At 43.2% G+C, this 15520-nt stretch overlaps 1 protein-coding gene across 2 annotated transcripts in view; it reads right to left on the reverse strand.

The window, feature by feature from the left end:
- Positions 1–10947, reverse strand: part of VCAN (versican) — a 118870-nt gene extending 107923 nt beyond the window's left edge. Inside the window, exon 1 of one of the 2 annotated variants that reach the window (XM_040239420.1) lies at positions 10602–10947. The gene's annotated coding sequence lies outside the window, so the exon portion shown is untranslated. The remainder of the gene's footprint in view (positions 1–10601) is intronic. The other variant, XM_040239421.1, reaches the window with a different exon arrangement.
- Positions 10948–15520: the final 4573 nt, after the last annotated feature.

The raw sequence follows: 15520 nt of genomic DNA on the forward strand, positions 1-15520 counted from the left end.
CCAGTTTTAATCTAACACATTATACATCTCATATTTTCCATCAATGAACCACCTGACAAGTCACAATGAAAAGTATATAGTTGATAATCCTAAATTAACCTTGATAATTAAGCTTATTATTTACCATATAATCACTGAGATATGCTAATAAATGTTACACACAAACTGGGAATTAGGTTTCTACTTTTCTGGATTTTTTTTACAAGATACCACAGCAAGCAGGAAGTATATACCTATATCTCATTACTATAACAATATTTCAGGAAAAAAAATAAGATGTCAATTTCACATACCCTAAAGCTTCCAACAAAATGAAACTTTAGATTGTATCATACAACACTATAAAGACAATGTACTCCATGAGTATTGAATCCAAATAAGAAACCTTTCTTTAATTGTGCTTACAAACAATAATTTATTATTCTCCTTCGAGAAAAATTTTTTCTCAAATTGTTTTTCTTTTTTTCAGAAAACATTTATAAGCTTAATGTTAAAAGTCTGGGCTCCATTGTCAAAGAGCCCTGAATTTGAGTTCTGAATTTTCTGCTTATACGCTGAGATTTGGGGTAAGTTACCAAACAGTACAATGAGAATTGATAAAACAATACATATAAAATATAGCTTGTTGATACACAGTATATTCAGTTCAGTTCAGTTCAGTTGCTCAGTCGTGTCCGATTATTTGCGACCCCATGAACTGCAGCACGCCAGGCCTCGCTGTCCATCACCAACTCCCGGAGTTCACTCAGACTCATGTCCATCAAGTCCGTGATGCCATCCAGCCATCTCATCCTCTGTCGTCCCCTTTTCCTCCTGCCCCCAATCCCTCCCAGCATCAGAGTCTTTTCCAATGAGTCAACTCTTTGCATGAGGTGGCCAAAGTACTGGAGCTTCAGCTTCAGCATCATTCCTTCCAAAGAAATCCTGGGGTTGATCTCCTTCAGAATGGACTGGTTGGATCTCCTTGCAGTCCAAGGGACTCTCAAGAGTCTTCTCCAACACCACAGTTCAAATGCATCAATTCTTCGGCATGCAGCCTTCTTCACAGTCCAACTCTCACATCCATACATGACCACAGGAAAAACCATAGCCTTGACTAGACGGACCTTAGTCGGCAAAGTAATGTCTCTGCTTTTGAATATGCTATCTAGGTTGGTCATAACTTTTCTTCCAAGGAGTAAGTGTCTTTTAATTTCATGGCTGCAGTCACCATCTGCAGTGATTTTGGAGCTCAGTATTTATTATTAAAATTTCTAATTCAAGCTTTCTATCAGTGAGAACTTCCTGGTTTCATATCACTAGTAGTAAAAAGAATATTTAAAGCCCTTGGATTTGAAAATTATAACCTGGGTTATTACTAAAACTTTGTACACCTTCATGCTCACAGTAAATTGTCCTATAATTTATCATTATGTCCTTTGAATCATTACTTAGAAATATGTTTTATCTCCTGTGTAGAACAGTAGCTTTCTGAAAAGCAGGGTCTGTGTCATATTCAACTTACTAATTCCCACAATATTTCCACAGTGCTGGCTTCAGAGTAGTTGCTTTGAGGGAGGTTTGCTGACCAAATGTGTGACCAACACGCCCTCATTTCCTATTCAGAAATACAGTCTGAAGAGAAGCATCAACAACATCTTTAGACATGGGTGAGTGGGCTAATTAACACATGAAATACAGTTAACATTGGCCGTGACTCAATAATATTTGATGTTTGCAATATCTGGAGAGTCAAAATCTTGTAACAGAACCAGTGGAGAAGATGCAATCCTGACCAAGAAAGGGTCTTCTGCATCGCAATTTTCCACCCAAAGCAGATACTTAAAAGTCTAACTCTTTTATAAGGATACTCCATCCTTATAAAAGTGTGTGTGTGTGTGTTTTGAGGGAGAGGAGGAAGTAGTTCTTCATCTATTTAACAAGTGTACTCATCACTTGCCCAAGTAAGAGTGCCAGTAAGGTAAGGTTAGGGAAGGAAGTTGGTGCATTAAAAGTGTGAGGAAGAGGTCAGTCATATTTTAAATACATTTGCATAAATTAAGTTGCCAACATTTAAAAACTGGAGTGTTCACACTAAGTCCCCGATCTCTGACTTCTTTTGGAAAATCAGACCTAACAATTAGAGGTCCATATTCTAGCTGGCCATTCATTAGCACTAAGCAAGCAGCAGGCCCTGGCCTTGGCTGTGTGAGCTTAAGATTATCAATGCCCCAGTTGGCCTCTCATAGGCTCCTCTGTTCATGGGATTCTCCAGGCAAGAATACTGGAGTGGGTTGTCATTTCTAAGTTTTTTCATGTCACTGCTCCTTAGTATTGCTGTGTTCACTGCCTGTGCCCTCCTTGATGTAAAATGCACCAGAGTTTGCAACTCAAATTCCCAAACTTCTGATCTCAGAACTATGTTTCCACTGCCTCTTCCTTACAGGCCACAGACATCATTCCGTTTCTCTAATTTCCATAAGTCTGTGTTCATGCTCATGGTTGTTTAAGCACACCATTTGCCTTCTTTGATTTTACAAAATGAGAAACTTGCTGAAGCTTCTTTGTTTTTAGCACCACTCTAACCCCCATTTTTTATTCTTCTGCTCTTCTGTGTGGGTCTTGTAAGCATTATCTGTTAGTGATAACAAGTCTGACTGCATAGAAAGACCTGGGAGATATGAGAGCTGGTGCCTATATTTAGTCTTCTATTCCAGTGAAGTCAATGAGAAGAGGAAAAAGTCATTGAACAATCAAGTCACAGCTGACTGAGGCTGTTTAATTGCCTAGGAGACATGAGAGACAAGGTCAACAGGATTCCTATCCATGAGAAATGTCTGCAAAGGGGATAAGGGTCATGCCAGGGGTAGGCTGCCTCAGCAAAAGAGAGAGCCAAGGTTTTAGTAAACAGATATTTAGTATTCTCCCTTGATCTTGGGGAAGCTCCACTGAGCAAAGGGTGACTTAAGGATGCAGACACAGTGGTTTGTCTTCCAGTTCTCGAATTAGTTACCCTAGACAACCAATTGTTCAGAATACCTCAGCCACAAAGTGGATGCAAAGAGCATTGTCTATCATGTTGCCATGTGGTGCTTACACAAAGGAGGATCGCTGTAATGCAGAGAGAGATATCATGGTTTAAGCATACAGTGTCAGGAATTTGCTTCCCATGAATAACAGCACCATGTGAATTTACCACTAACACAGGTATAGATTCTTGCACCTGGACGTGGCTAAGTTTTTCCATGTCACTGCTCCTTAGTATGGCTGTGTTCACTGCCTGTGCCCTCCTTGATGTAAAATGCCCTGCACTCTCCATTCCCTTTCTCAAGTTCTGTTTTCATCATAGCACACCTCACCATCGTATATGTGTATTTGGCAACTGCCCTTCTCTGCCTTCCATAATATAAGCCCCAGGAAGGTAGTCTTTGATGTTTTTTTCATTGCTGAATCCACAATGCCCAGGACACCCAGTAAATATTGTCTGAATGAATGAATATGCCCTTATGTGCATGCACGCATGTGTGTTCAGTCACTTCAATCAGGTCCAACTCTTTGTAACCCTATGGACTGTAGCCTGCCAGGCTCCTCTGTTCATGGGATTCTCCAGGCAAGAATACTGGAGTGGGTTGTCATGGCCTTCTCCAGGGGATTTTCCCAAGTCAGGGATCAAACCCACATTTGCTGCAGCTCTTGCATTGCAGGGGGATTCTTTACCCACTGGGAAGCCACCTGGGAAGCCAATTATGTGCACATTATACACTATTTGGCACATTACTTTCTTCAGTTAAAATACAGTTTATCTCTGAGAATGTTCTGAATCAGCTAATACAGTTTGTCTGTGTTACTTTTAACAGCTGCATAATTTTCTCCTACATGAACATATCATCTTTTATTATACAGTTCCTGTGATGAGCCTTTAAGGTGTCTCTAGATTTTTGCAATGAGAAACAATGCTGCAAAAAGGCATTCTTGACCATTTGTCTTGGGTGACATTCCTACCAATATCTATATGACAATACCGAGAAGTGGAATTGCTGGGTCAAAATGTATGTGCATTAAAAAAGATTATAGCTATTACCAAATCACATTCTAAAGAAGATGAACCTATTTACATATATAAGAGATCCAGTGTCCCCACAACTTGACCAACACAAACTTTTATTAAACTTTATCTCTATAGCCGATTGATGAAAATGGCACAGAATAAACATTATTATTTCTTTCATTATGAATGAGACTAAGCAATTTTTCACATGATTTTTAAAACATTTATTGTTCTCTTTCTGCCAGCAGTCTACACACAAAACATTTGCCAATTTTTCTTTTTGATGGGCTGTGGTCTATTCTTTTGTAAAAGTTCCTGGTGTATCAAAATATACTGACATTTTCTAGATGTGTTATGTGTTTTGTGTAAATAATTTAATGGTTATTTAGTCAGATTTATCAATCTTTTCTAGTATAGCTTTTGGGTTATACCTTTTCTTTATCAGGGGTTTCTTTTCTCCTAGCTTATTATTTTAAACATTTTATCATTTCCTCTAGTTATTTTTTAAAAGGTTATTTTTTTACTCCTGACATTTCATATTAGATCCATCTTAATTTTATTCTGGGATAAATGAGGTAAAGATTGATTTGTATTTTGAGTGGGCCAATCAGTTGTACCCAAGTCATTTACTGAATAATTTTTCATTTCCACTGAATTTCCATGTTTATTTGAGTCTGTTTATGGACTCTGTCTTCTAGTCAATGAAACTAGACAATTCTTTTTTTTTTTTAATTGAAGTATACTTGCTTTACAATGTTGTGTCAGTTTCAGCTGTGCAGCAAAGTGATTCAGTTATATATATACATTATATATATATGCAGTTATATAGATAACCTTTTATCAGATTCTTTTCCATTATAGGTTATTACAAGATATTTAATATCTTATAGTTGCCTGTGCTATACAGTAGGTCTTTGTTCATCTATTTTATATATTGTACTGTTAATCCCAAACTCCTAATTTATCCCTTCCCCTGTTTCCACCTTGGTAAACCTAATTTGTTTTTTATGTCTGTGAGCCTCTTTCTGTTTTATAAATAAGTTCATTTGTATTGATTTTTTTTAGATTCCACATACAAGTGCAAAACTAGACAATTCTGAGAACAGTATGTCCCTCTCTAACTCATTTTACAGGTTTAGTAGGAAACACATGATTTGGCTAATGCTGTTAAGATTATAGAATTAGATCAAGATGAGCCCCAGGGATATATATCTTAACACTATTTATTTGTGGAGTTATTTATGAGAGCCCTTTCACAGGTACTTACCCTTTTGATGTTTATAAATGTATATCCATTTAACAGATTTTGACACCAAATGCCCAAAAGTTGTGTGTTAACTTGGTTTTCTCAACTAGGAATTGCAACTCAAGCTTTCTGATTCTAAGCCTAGAACTCATTCTACTATACCACATGTAATAAATACCAACTCAGTAATTTAATAATAAAAATATAACATATATTTTATATGTTTACATAGTTTATTATAAACTATGCAATCATAAATTTATAGATGTAAACACCTCTTAAAATTCTTAGAAGAATGAAGTAGGATGTATACAGATACAGAAAAAAGATAAATTTAAATGTAGCTCCCTAATTTACACCCTTTTAAAGATGATCAATCTAGCCAGCAGAATTTCAGGGAAACAAACTCATCACATAAAGATTCTTTGCACTGACCACTGAAATGGAACTACCCTTGGCACATTCAGTAATAGAAACACAGCTGTCAAAAAACCCTGGAGAACATATATGTAATATAAATGTATAAATGCACATATATGTAATTAACCACATATAGGCTACCAGAGGAAACTGGCGAACATTCACTAACTGAAGCGGAGCTTGGTCAAGACATTTATCTCTACTTCTCCTTGTTCTGATTCCAAATCAGACAGAGTACAGACCTTGTATTTTCTGCTAAAGTACAGATCTATGCAATAGTCAACATGTTTTCTCATCCCGGAGCCAGTCACCCCCAACAATGAGTGTTTGTGACTCCTAACTGGTTTCTCTAGGTGGGTGGTGGAATAATAGCCTACTGCAGTCATTCATTCTTTTCCCAAAAAGAACCCTGTGTCTGGAAAAGTTCTGTTCAGTCACAGGGAAATATCCCATTTAAATATAGTATCTAGTGATGTTTGTCCATGAATAAAGTTAACAAAAATATTTAAACCCCACCAGGTAAGGAAAGTTTAGTTATACCGCTATTGGGTGACAGTGTTGGTTGACCTTTGTGCTCTGATGTTCAATTACTGACCAATCATTAACCACAAAGTACTTAAGCATAATAATGTGAGGAAAGAAAGAACAATGAGTATATCTGTAACATTAATCATATTCAGCCTTAAATTAACTTTTTAGGTCTTTTCCAAACAACTTACAAGGGTGCATGCGGATATAGGTATCCTAGGATATCAAAGGTATTTCCTTCCAGTTTGTAGGCACAGAGAAAAAGAAGAAACAGAAACCTATGTCTGTAAACATATATAAATCCAGGGGGATGCTTTTAAAACTTTAAATTTGAACTAAAGTTAAAATTCTTTTTAAACTTTAAAAGTAGGAAATACAATTTAGGGCTAACTTTAAATTTCTTTATTTTACTTACTAAGAAAAACAAAATAAAACTTTGAATTCGTACACAAATCTTTAGCAATTGTCTTGACTCTCATCTCTTTTCCCAGAACCCACAAGATTAAGGATCATGGACTTCCTGCTGGAGGAAGTAATTGCTCAACTACTTTGGAATCCATGGAAGCCTTTGCCGTATTAGCTGGGACATACAATCATAAAATCTTCCTTTTTTTTTTTTTTTAAACATAGCACCAGAACCAGAAGTTCAGTGTGAGACCTTCTGCTTGGTATGTTCTCACATTCCAAGTTACATATTTCCCCCAATTGGAACAAATTTCATCTCAAAGACTAGTTGCTTCCATTGATGCCTTCCTATTTTTATGTTAATCTCACAACATCCTATTTTAAGTCTTTAAAGGAATATTTTCACTGTAAGTTTGGCAAGTATGCTTAAAAGAATTTAGGTCACAGCTTTTAGAAGGAGTCAAAACGGAACGGCAAGTGTATCAGTTAGATGTCAGAAGACGGGCTAGATCTGCCTGCAGTGCAGGAGACTCAGGTTCAGTCCCTGGAGAAGGAAATGGTTACCCACTCCAGTATCCTTGCCTGGAGAATTCCACGGACAAAGCCTGGTGAACTACAGTCCACGGGGGTCGCAAAAGGTCGGACACAACTGAGTGACTAACACACTAGATCGTTAAAATCCTGTTCTTCCAAGATAAACCGAAGAAGTAAGCGAGTCTAAAATGCAGCTCTAAGTGGCAGCGTCTACTCTGCGCCACATTCCGCAGTCTTTCGCTCAGTCATTTCATAAATATGAGCTGAGCTCCAACTATGGGCCGGGCGGGAGCTAAAAGCTCCTGCTTGCTGCAAAGGGATCAGGGTTACACCCACAGCCCCTAAGGTTTGTGTTCATGGAATCCATCAATCCTGTCAATGGCAATTGCTTGTCGTGCTAGACGAACTCTTCATGACATCTGGAACGTGAATATCTTGTAATTGACTAAAAAACGATCTTTAAAAAGTCAATATATAGATCATAGGATAAACTCATCTCAAATTTCTCCCAAAACTGTTTGCTTGGAGTAAATATTTACTTCTTTCCTGTCGCCAGGCAAAAACTACTCCATCCCACTCCCAAGAAGCAAGAGGGGGAAAAAAATCAAAAGGTCTTATTTAATAAAAGTGTTTAGCGCCCTCTGGATAGAAGTCAGATCCGCTCCAGCAGTCTCCACTAGCCCTTTACAAGGGATGCGCGGCCGCCGGGCTCTCCCCGCCCCGCCCCGATCCCGCGGAAGGACCAAAGCCACGCCCCCACCGGCCTCTGGGCGGAGACCCAGGAGGCGCCCAGCCAGCCGCGGCTCTGAAAGACTGCCGGTCCAGCAGTGCTGCTGTCTCCGAGCCCAAGAAGTCACACCCGTTTCGGGCCGGGAGCTGAAGCCCCAGCCCACGTGGCGGCGGCTGGTGAACCCCGGCGCTGCGGGAAGTGCTCCATGCAGTTCCTTTACGAGGGGCCAGGGGTCTGGAAAGAAACACCCAGCACCCACTCTCTAAGCCTAGTTCCTCCGCCTCTCCCCCCTACCCCCGCTAACCCCAGCACGGCGCTTCAGTAGGATTTGTTACCGCTCTGGGGATTAAAACAATCGCTTAAAACGAGACGTGAAATTCAGTCCAAAACCTTGAAACGAACCCAGCCGGTCCGCTCCTGGCTGTTTGCGTGTATGTGCCCCATCCTTTCTTCTTCCCTTTCTCCCTACTACTCCTGTCCTTTCCTTCTCTCCGTTTTCCACCCGGAGCCCTCCTCCCAAATTTCCGTCTTCGACGAGTGTTGTGAAATTGAGAAAGTTTAAATGTTGGAGGCAATAGTCTGGGCGGGGCCCTAGCATCGATTTCGAATGGTCATGAGCCTTAGTAAAATCTCCCAAAGATCTGTATGATCTTTCCTAAAGGGACGCCCAAGATAGAATACCAAGCCCTCTGAAACCTGGCCACGTGTGTTAGTCTACCAAACTGCAGGCTTGCCCCGGGAGAGCCGCGCACACCCCAGCGGACTGAAGAGAAGGCGCTTCAGCCCATGGCAAAGACGTCTCCTTCCTGGGCCTGCCAACGCTTAGGTTTACTTCGCAGATTCCGAAGTAGAAAACTAAACGGGAGCTATGGCCCCCCATCGTTTAATGCAGGGCTGTGAAAGAGGCTCGTTTGGTTTTGGGGCGGGGGGAGGTGGGTAGGGTGAGCTCATTTTTCTCCACCTGTACTGGATTTCTCCATCAGGGGGCGCCCACACCCGTCACAAAACTCCCCATTCCTAGACATCTGGGTTCTGCAAGCTCGAAGCTCTCCAACTGGGGGCCGATCCGAAGGAGCGCACCGCCTCCCTCGCTCCTCCCTTCTTGCCTGCCTCGGCGGACAGAGGAGGCAGGGATTTCACACTAGCCATTCATTTGTCAGCGGTGGGGGAGGGGACGCAGGAGCGAAAGAGACGGAGCAGAGGCTGGGAGAGGGGAAGGGAAACAGAGAAGATGGAGACAGAAAGGTAGAGACAAAGATGAGAAAGCGGACAGAGATAGCCAGACTGTCTTTCCGCCCGTGGGTGTGCGCACGGCGGGACAGCTCTCCAGGCGCAATGTAGATGTTTCCTCCCTCCCGTAGCATCTCCTGGGAACTTGCAGGACTTCTTAGGGCGCAGCTGGATCCCAGAGCACATAGTTTAAGCGATGACACTAGTTTTTTACCTCGCTCTCCGCTGCCTAACACAGGGATCGCTCCACGCCCAGTGACACAGACAGTGAGCCTAGACAACCCTAATGCCCCCCAGCCCGCAAGCACCAGGGATACTGCCCGGCGGCGCCCACGCCTCCGCAGGGCGGCGGGGCGCTCCAGCCCAGGGCGTCCCCCGGAGCTGCCGACACTCGCTCTCTGCAGCCGCAAGACTCGCCAGTGAAGTTGCTCAACTAGGGCCGCGAGCGGGGAGAGGGGTGGGGAAATGGAAGGAAAAAGGAGGGCTGCAGGAGTCTGGGCGAAGAGGGCTGATCCTAGAGGCCCCAGATTCGGGTCCCCACGCCACCTTTGTCTGAAAAGCGCCCTAAGCGCTGGCTTGCTGGTTGAGACGGAAGCAAAAGCCTCTACCTCGCTTCTCAGAATGAGCTAAAATTCTTGCACATCTCTACTGGTTCGGAGCAAGCTTTTCCCGCCCTGGCGCCGAGCAGACCTCCGCGGCGCTCCAAACACCCCACCCCCATCCCCTGCTCCCTCCTGGCCGGCTCCGGAGCACGGCGCGCTGGACAAAAGAACCCAGGGGCACCGGAGAGAGCCGTGACAGCCCTCAAGTCGCCAAAGAGACGCGGACCGGGAACCCTGCACCTCCCCCCGACCGGACCGCCTCCCATACAGCCCGCGGGATGAGGGGGTCACGTCCGCTCAGAACCCGGATCGCCTTGTCAGGAGCTGCCCGAGAGCGGCTTTCCAGGAACGCCGGGCACTGACCACACACCAGGGGCCAGGAACCAGGTGGCCTGCACCAAGGCGGCTTCGGGGATTTGCGTGTGGGCAAGTCTCGGGAGTCCCCATTCAAACTTTTGCCTCGAGCAGGTTAACGACAACAAAAAGATCAAGGTGCCAGAGTCCCTCCGTCCTCTCCAGCTCCAGACCCCTCGACGCTTCTAGGGGGTCTCCGCATTTTCTTCCCTCCCTTCCCCCAATTCCATTAGTCGGTCTACCCCCACCCCACCCCGGGCTTCTTTTGTCTGGATCTTTTTCAGCACCAAGGTCCCTCCGTAGTCCTCTCTCCAAACATCCTTCTGAAAGTTACCTGCATTTTTTACAGAGCCTATATTTTCTTAACTTCTCAAAAGATAGTTCTCTTTGCCTTAAAGCCTTCTACCAATCACAATGTACTTTTTTTCTAAACTAGATTTTTTTTTTCCTATAAGTTTTTCTTTTTCTTTTCTTTCTTTTTTCTTTTTTTCTTTTTTTAAGGGGAAACAAAAGAAACGTGATTACCTTGAAAGGCGGCTTATTGCAGTTTGGGGGGAAAATTCACCTCAGCGCTGCGCGATTGGGCTCGGCGTTGCCGGGGCGGGTCACATAGGAAGCGTGGTGTCCTGGGGAAGCGTGCGGGATGGTGCTGGAGGATGCGGGGCTGGCCGCAGATCCCCGTCCCCACGCCTGACCGCAGCACCTAAGAAGGTTCGCGGCTGTTGCGCCCTCCCGACTGGAGTTCCTCCTCAGAAAGGCTCGGGGCAGCTCGCCTGCAAGTTCAAATGCGGGTTGTGACACCCATCATCATTATATCACTGTACCGTCAGCGCCGAGGAGGAGACTAGGCGAGGAGGAGGAGGAGGAGGAGGAGGAGGAGGGTTCATTCACAGGCTCCTCAAGCGCTCCGCAGCTTCAGCCACTCCTCAAAGCCCAGGCTGGGAAGGCAGGCAGAGGGGCGGAAAGGCAGCTCCCCGCGCTTGCGGTAGGGACCGCCTGCCTCCCTCCCCAGGCACTCCCACCTCTCGGCGTTTCTTCCTGACAAGCAAGTACCAATCGGCTTGGGGACAGCCGCGCTCCGCATTCAGCGGCTCACTGAGGAACATCGCGCAGGGCGCGAGCAAACTGCCGCCCTCCCACCCTTCCCCACCCCCTCTTCCCCGCCCCCCGCGCTGCCAGCGCTGGCTTAGGGGAAAGGAGCCCCCAGGCCCCCGTGGGGCAGGCCCGCAGGAGACCGTTCAGTACCGTCGGTTTTTCTGGGGAGCAAACGAAACTCTGTAAAAATGAGCCCAGAACTTGGTTACAGCGTGTTTACGCGGCCCCCGAGCCTGCCTGTCCCATCTGAGGCAAGTGTCAGGGTCCTGGCTTCTGCCAACCTGAAAGAGACACTGAGACAAGGGGACCCTTCTGAGACCTAGGGAGGAAGTGTAAGAATCTCCCGCTGCCTTCCCCTGGAGCTACCCAATGGGGAGCCCGGGGTCATTGAGCAGTCTACAAAGACCCTGCTAATAACGGGGCTGGACAGGAAATTCCCCGAGGCAAATCCCTTGTCAGACTCAAACAGATCCTCTTCCCCTGCCACAAACCTCCAGAAGGCTATATTCGGCTTTCTTCCTTCTTTCTTTCCCTCAGTCTTTCCAAGAGTCCCTCGTGGCAGAATATTTAATAATTTCTCTGAGCAGCCGAGGTTCCTTGGATGTATCAATCACCTCCCCTGTGGTCAGGAAATGGGACCATAATCTTTCCTGAGTCTATGTGACTTTTATTCTCAGCCAGGTCCACTAAACAATATCAACACATGGAAGAGCCCCTGCCTCCTGCTACAAAAGCCTTCCAAGAGGACCTGACAGCAAGGGTCAACCAGTTGACACAAAGGATTTCTGCCCCGTAGAAAAGAAGGACTTTGTATTTCCCTTTTCTTTGAAGTCAAGTATGAGTTTATACAATGAGAACAAAGTAAATCCGAGGTGCCTATCAGCTTAACACGGAGGATACCGCAGTGGATAGCACACTTTTCTTTCTACACAAAAATAGAAGTATTCCACATATGGAAAATGAGATAATTTTTCTCACTGAAGAAATCCCTATTAAAATTGTATCAAACTCAACATCTCACAACAGTGATGATTAAAGGACAAAGTCCGTTTTCACACTGAATTTCTTTGAGTAAGTTGGCTTAAGTTCATACTTTAAAACTTGTAGCAGCCTAGGCTCTTGTAATCGTTCTTTTGCAATTTGTATGTGGTCTCCAGGATCATAGATTTTAATTAATAAACAAGTAGAAGATTGGTCAGGAGAATTTCAGTCCTCAAAATGTGATTGATTGATCTATCTATCAGTTCAATACTGTGAATGATATAACTATTAATTATAGGCTTTGGAAATCAACATATTTGTTTTCACAATGATTTATTTATTCTTAGTACAGTTATTGTAGGGAGTTCCCAGGTGGTGCTAGTGGTAAGAAATCTACCTGCCAGTGCAGGAGATGCCAGAGATTCAGGTTCTATCCCTGGGTCGGGAAGATAATGGCAACCCACTCCAGTATTCTTGCCTGGAAAATTCCACAGAGGAGCCTGGCAGGCTACAGTCCATGGGGCCGCAAAGAATCTGACACAACTGAGCACACATACACACACAGTTATTAGACAACCATTCCCAATGTTGAAATTCCTGTCCATTAAAATATATTTAGAATAAGAGAGTCACAGAACAGAAATGGATTTTAATCTTTACATTTGACAGATAAGCAACCTAAGGCCCAGAAAGTGACTTTTTCTAAAGTCACATGATTAATAGCAGAGCTGTTACCAGCACACAACTCTTGACTTCTGGTCCAGTGATCTTTTCAGTGCTCCTCACAGCAACTTTATGCTACGTAAAGACTTTACTCAGAAAGGGAAGAAAATGAAATAAAACAGTCTTTATTGAAGTTCATATCCCAAGCATCAGGCTAGATCTTTCTCTGAAACACTTCAAAGCTTGTATTATTCATCTCATTTTTAAATTTGAGTGAATCTAGTTGGGTTCCGAAGAGTTTAATGCCCTACCCAAGGCCACTTTCTAAGTGGTAGATCTGCCAATCTGAAAAGCTTATTATCGCTCTATTATCCTGCTCTCCCTTCATAATTCAGTTAAGTAAAACTTTTCTACAAAGGAGACCTGGAGCAGCAGCAAGCAGCTAATAGCAGATTAATATCCATTTTCAAGCAAATGTTACTGGTTAACATTCACTATAAATAATACCATCTGTACATGATGGAACATGATTATAATTATGGGTCAGCTACTCCTTACATCCTGAGATAATTTCCTTTATCTTGCCAAATGTGTTTCTTCAGCCTTCCAACATTTACAGTTCCTTGTTATGTCCACAGACATTACAACTCTTGATCGAGCAGTTCTACAGGGAAAGGCACTTTCTCAGGCAGACATAACTAGTCAGAACATGGACAACGTTAGAAAGCTTTATACTGCACGCCTTTTCTTTACTTTGGCATGTAACATTATTATTTAGAAAATTAAACACTCTTCAGGCTGTCAAATAACCAGAATGAAATGACACCCTTGAATATCTGCTTTCTTTTTCTAAGGCAGATTTTCCCCTCTGGCTATTTATAATAGAGAAGGAATAAAAAGGAAAGCATACCGGGTACATTCATCAGAGTCTACAGCTCTATTATTTCTTTGAGACTGTAACTGTCCTTGAGGACTTTATCTGTCTTTCCCCCTTCCTTCTTTCCCTCCTTCCTTCCTTTCCCTCTCCTTCTCTCCCAAAGTTATTCAGTGAGAAAATATATATTTGCAGCTTTTATAACTAAAACTGGCACTAGTGGTAAAGAACCCACCTGCTAATGCAGGAGACATAAGAGAGTGGGTTCCATCCCTAGATCAGGAAGATGCCCTGGAGGAGGGCATGGCAACCCACTCCAGTGTTCTTGCCTAGAGAATCCCAGGGACAGAGGAGCCTTATGGGCTATGGTCCATAGGGTTGCAAAGAGTAGGACATGACTGAAGTGACTTAGCAAGCAGGCATGCATAACTACAACTGTATTTGCCCAATACACTTGTCTGAATCAAATAGTAATTAAAATATCATTCTGAGCTTCGCCCTTCAAATCATGTTCTGGTCCTGGGGATGTTCTGTGTGTAAACTCCGTGGTCCCAGACATGGATAAAACAAATTCTTCATTCCCAGGGTTGGTGTCTGCAAGAAACCAGAAGCCAGAAGCTACATGCCTTGCTTCATTGCCTTGATCTTGTCTTTAGGAACTTGGCTGAGGTCAGGGGCAGCCAGCCAATGACTTAGAGAAGAAAGGTGTAGATGTCAGGTGGGTCTCCAGGGAATTTCATTATCTTTATCTAAACCTCCTTCTGAGGTCCTTTGGGATCACATTTCAGTCTTCTCCTTTTTTATTGATCAGGTGGAGTGTTCTTAGACATCGTATTCTCTGTGGCTGCACTAGGAATGACAAGGTTCCAGTCCCATCCACGTTCAGAAAACAGTTCATATTTCACATCCCTGATCTGGCAGATTCTAGGCACAATTAAGCAAATATCCTTTCTGGATGGTGAAAGAATGTGAAAGATTAAAAATGCAACTTTAACGAACTTCAAAGACCCTAGAAAAAGGGAGTCAACCCTCTAAGAATGCTTTCTTAAAAACAAAAATAACTCTACAGATTAGGGATAGACATTTTATCCAACACTTCAAATCTTTGGTTTCTAGGAAATGCAGAAGTAATATACAGTCTTTGTCACTTTCTTTAAAAAATAAAAGAAATCCTATGAAAGGCAAAGTGATGGTGACAATCTCATTACACTTTAGCCTGAAGTATATAAATTACTCAGAGAAATTAAATACAGACAAATATCCTTAGAAAGCCATGAAAAATGTGATTTTCCCCAGAAATCGGATACCAAGCCTTTGCTCCCCAACCTCCAAATCAGAATGTTACAGTAAAATATTTCTTTCAATAAAAGAGTTTTTTTTTCTTTCTTTCCTGTAAATGTCCTGTTCATGGTTGGGTAGATTTCTCCAGAACTGAAGTAGGAGACCATCTACATCATGAAGGAACTATGCAAGCCAAAGCCAAGTTCCAACATGGAGTGATGGGAAAGGCTGGGCTGCCGAGAGGAGATGACTTCATTAGGGAGAAGAGAGGATCCCTGAGTCGGTCCACACGGCTGCCAAATGGCTCAACACATCTGCAGTTGCCTTGGGGAGGTTGCTTGGAGCAGAGTATCAAAAATGCCATTGTTTTTAGACAGAAAAAGATCAAAGCACAAATAAAGCAGTCCAGCTAAATCGAATCACAGGTATCAACCTTCCTCCTCTCCTTAGTCACTTTCTCAAATTCTTTTCTTTTCCTCTGCACAGCCTGACAAATATGTGTGTGTGTATATATATATATATAAAGCATCTGTCTGAATGAACCAAGACG

Source organism: Oryx dammah, unplaced genomic scaffold (assembly GCF_014754425.2).
Source record: "Oryx dammah isolate SB20612 unplaced genomic scaffold, SCBI_Odam_1.1 HiC_scaffold_5, whole genome shotgun sequence".
Taxonomy (NCBI): domain Eukaryota; kingdom Metazoa; phylum Chordata; class Mammalia; order Artiodactyla; family Bovidae; genus Oryx; species Oryx dammah.